Source organism: Ascaphus truei, chromosome 15 (genome assembly GCF_040206685.1).
Source record: "Ascaphus truei isolate aAscTru1 chromosome 15, aAscTru1.hap1, whole genome shotgun sequence".
Taxonomy (NCBI): Eukaryota; Metazoa; Chordata; class Amphibia; order Anura; family Ascaphidae; genus Ascaphus; species Ascaphus truei.
Window position 1 is genome coordinate 39,958,846 of NC_134497.1, and position 4,596 is coordinate 39,963,441.

Here is a 4,596-nt window from a genome sequence, read left to right on the forward strand (position 1 = left end):
AACGCACCGCCATCTTGGATATTAATATGGGGCTTCTCCTGACTACATATGGATGCCCGCATTGTCCACTATCAGACCCTTAACACGTCGCGCGCATGTGCAAGACTCGCAGTGCCCTGCGCTGTGGGAGGGATGCTGAATGTAAGGAGGCTGCTAGGTTCATGTCTATTCCCGCAGCGCGTACTGGCACGCATGCGCCATATAGGTATAATGTGGATCTATGTCAGGATTACCTTTGCGCATGCTCGGTCCATTAAAGGGACCAATGACATCTGGGACAGTATTGCAAACGCACTGCCCAGCTGGTGCAGACGATAGGGGTGCCAAGCAGCGTCACACCCAGGGCATAAAGCCCAATAAGTGTGACCCAAGCATCCACCTTACTGTAACAAAGTAAGCAAATGCCCAAACAAAATGGTGACACGCTCCAGCACAAGAGCCACGCAACACAATAAGGACAGAGGTGTAAATAAATAATTAATAAACTACATATACTTCTTACACTAAGTGCTGAAATTGCTCAACCATAATAAATTACTATAATTACAGTGACTAGTTAGTCTAAAACCGGAAATGATAAAGTGATGCAATGCAGGGTCTAAACGTACAACTGGAAATAGTTAGACCACGGGGCATAGGGGATGCAAATGTGAAACATGTACTGTAACTGGTGGATAAACATAAATGAAAATAACTGAAGTCATAACCTGAATCAATCTCATAATCTCTCAACTGACTCCGTCTAGACAACACAATGCTTTTATGTTATTTACACATTATTTTACACACTACAATATCCTATGCAGCAAAAATGCAAATATAAAATATCATCATCCCAAAATTAAGCAATTGACACGAACTCAGTGCATGTACCATCACCTGGGAGTGACCATGTGAGGAAAACATAACAAGGACCACACAACGAAATAACAAGAAAAAAAGAACATAAAAAAGGAAGAAAAAGCTGATGCAAAAATTATCATCAAAAAATCAGAATCCATAAAAGATTAAAAAAAAAATCACAAAAAACACCTCAGGTATAAGTCCTCGTTTAGGTCAAAAGGTGCCATTGTCTTAAGTTCAAAAATATGCCTCGCTTCACTTTGCAGCAGAAGTCTATTTCTATCCCCCCGTCGTGCGGGCGCTGGGATTTGCATAATAGGCATACACCTAAAGGTTGCCAACGAGTGTTTGAAATCTCTAAAATGTTTGGCCACAGGAAAGCATTTGAACTCAAGGTCGTTGGCATCAGATATCAAAGCTTTTCGTATTGTTGAACGATGTATCGCAATACGTTCTTTTAACATCCGCACTGTCTTCCCAATGTAGAACAAGCCACATGGGCACTTTATCAAATATATAACGAATTTAGATTCACAGTTTAGGTATTGGCGAATTTTAATTTTAATCCCACTGTGTGGATGACAATAGCAGGGCCCCCACCTGCATGTATTGGCAATTCGTGCACCCCTTACATTTGTATGAACCTGGCTTTTGAATTAGCCAAGTTTTATCCTTGGTGTATTTTTCCATGGGCTCCGCTTGCGTTATCATGTCGCCAATAGATGGTCCACGCCGGAAACAAAAAAGGGGTGGTTCACGAAAGTGTTGGCCTATCTTGTCATCATTCGTTAAAATGTGCCAGTTGTCTTTAACATTACGTTGGATACATGAGGATGCAGTGCTGAATGTACTAATGATATTAAATCTTGTGTTGTCCGATTTCTCCCTTGGTCTGCCACCCTCGGGATTCGTTCCATCTAATGCAATCACACGATCAAGAGCATATTTGACATCCGCTGGGCTGTACCCCCTCTCAAGGAACCGGTTTGCCATGTTCAATAGAGCTGCTTCTACTTTTTCCGGGTCACTGGTGATTTGTTTGACTCTCAATAATTGCGAGTACGGAAGACCTTTTTTGAGAGGAGCCGGGTGATGGCTTGATGCATGAAGTAACGTATTCTTGTCTGTTACCTTTTGAAATAGCCTCATTGCCAATGTGCCACCTTTCTTGTACACCATAGTATCCAAAAATGGTATTTCAAGTTTGCTATAGCATACTGTGAATCTTATTTTGGATAGAATGCTGTTCAAATGTTCCACGAAGCTGGTTAGTTCTGTGGTATTACCACTCCATATAATAAAAATATCATCAATATAGCGTAAAAACTTTTTGATGTACTGTGCATAGGGGGCATCATACAGAATATGGATTTGTTCGTACATGTCCATATACAAATTGGCATAAGATGGTGCCATGTTTGAGCCCATGGCTGTCCCGCTCAGCTGTAAATAATAAGTTCTCTCAAACCTGAAGAGGTTTTTGTTCAAAATTATTTCCGTCAGGAGTGGTAGAAACTCTGATGGGGGGCCGGTCGGTGAAGATCTTGTAATCAGCTTGCTCTGGATAGCATCCAAGCCCTCTTTGTGCGGGATGTTCGTATATAGACTTGCTACGTCAAGCGTAGCTAATATACACTTAGAGGGATCAAACGTCAAGTTGTTAATGTGCTCCATAAAGTTGGTAGTATCTTTTACGTATGTAACCATACCCGCTACCAATGGCTGCAGATAAAAATCGACGTACTGCGATATTGGATGGCACAATGAGGACCGGGCCGAGATGATCGGTCGACCTGGTGGATGTGTCACAGACTTGTGAATCTTCGGGATCGTGTACATAACAGGCATTTTTGGATGCTGCTGGGCGAGGAATCTGCCGGTGTCTTCTGAAATCCACCCGTTTAGATATGCCTAGTTGTATAATTGAATCTATTTCAGCTTTTAAACGCCACGGTAGGATCTCTGGTCAACCGCTTGTATGTTTCTGTGCCTGCCAGTTGTCGCAGAACCTCTTCCTTGTAATAGAGGTAGTCCAAGATGACAATTCCTCCGCCCTTGTCGGCGGCTCTGATGATGATGTTTTGTTGTTTCGCAAGGTTTTAACAGCCTGTCTCTCATCATTGGTCAAGTTTTGGAAGCTTATTTTCTGCGTCTTTATCCTGCTTCTGGTAGCTTTGCCCTATAAATTCATAAATGTTGTGATACTGTGATTAGACACCTGTGGGTTAAACGTACTTTTGGGCTTAAAGCTGGATCTCATCGGGTCTGGAACAAGGGTCATATCAGGTCTGGAAAAAAAATCTTTTAGCTTCAGATGCCTATTCAGCTTGAAGAGGTCCACTCCCACTTAAACGCGTCCTGTTTTTAAGTTGGCACAAAGTCCAAACCCTTGTGCAAGACGCTGTTTTCGGCCACCGTGAGGACATGCTTGTAAAGATTCAAAATTACCGTCTCCGGTAAAAATTACCGAGTTGTTTCGATCCTCTCCCCCTGTTGGGGTTGCACTCCAGATATCACCGTCTTTCGTCCTCCTCGCCTGGTCTTCCTCCTGCATCTCTGGGCCCCAGTGGCGGTTTCGCTAACATACAGGAACCATTTAACTAGGGTGACCAGATTTTGAAAATGAAAAACAGGGACACAATTTTTTTTTTATTAATACAACAAATGACATTACTAAAAATGAATATTATGATGATATTTATCTAATAGTATCACCATTGATGCTGTATTATTCATTCTACCTCTTCCCATTCTCTCCTCTACCTTCTCCCCCAGCAGGGCCGCCAACAGAAATCATGCTTCCCCCCACCCCCACAAAAAAAAAACTTCTCGCCCAATCAAAAAATCCCCCTTAAAAAAGAAATTGAATACATTTCTAGTAAGAACTAACAACAGGATTCGTTTTTTACATAACAGTTTATTTATTGTACTACAGTGTGTGTGTGTGTGTGTGTGTGTGTGTGTGTGTGTGTGTGTGTGTGTGTGTGTGTGTGTTGGATCTAGAAATAAAAGCCAGATGTGAATGACTAGTTTCCTGAACCCCTTAACCAGTGTCTGGACGTCCCCGCTTCACAATATCTAAAGCAGCAATCCCGCCTGGGATCTTACCTGATCCGTAGTCCCTCAAGGTACTATACTGGAGGGAAGTGTTCCCTACCTGTCTTCCGATGTCTCGCGTGTGAAACTTGAGAGTCAGTTCTAGAAGAAAGTAGTATAGGTTATTTTCGGTGTAGGTATAGGGCAGTTAAGATAAGACAGAGACGGAGAGAGAGAGTGAGTGAGACGGAGAGAGAGTGAGTGAGTGAGACAGAGAGAGAGTGAGACAGAGAGAGAGTGAGACAGAGAGTGAGTGAGACAGAGAGAGTGAGTGAGACAGAGAGAGTGAGAGAGAGTGAGACACAGAGAGAGAGAGAGAGAGAGACAGAGAGAGTGAGACAGAGAGAGTGAGAGAGAGAGAGTGAGACAGAGAGAGAGAGTGAGACAGACAGAGAGTGAGAGAGAGTGAGACAGAGAGAGAGAGTGAGACAGAGAGAGTGAGACAGAGAGAGTGAGACAGAGAGAGAGAGTGAGACAGAGAGAGAGAGAGAGAGTAAGACAGAGAGAGTGAGACAGAGAGAGAGAGTGAGACAGAGAGAGAGAGTGAGACAGAGAGAGAGAGTGAGACAGAGAGAGAGAGCGAGACAGAGAGAGAGAGAGTGAGACAGAGAGAGTGTGAGACACAGAGAGAGAGTGAGACAGAGAGAGTGAGACAGA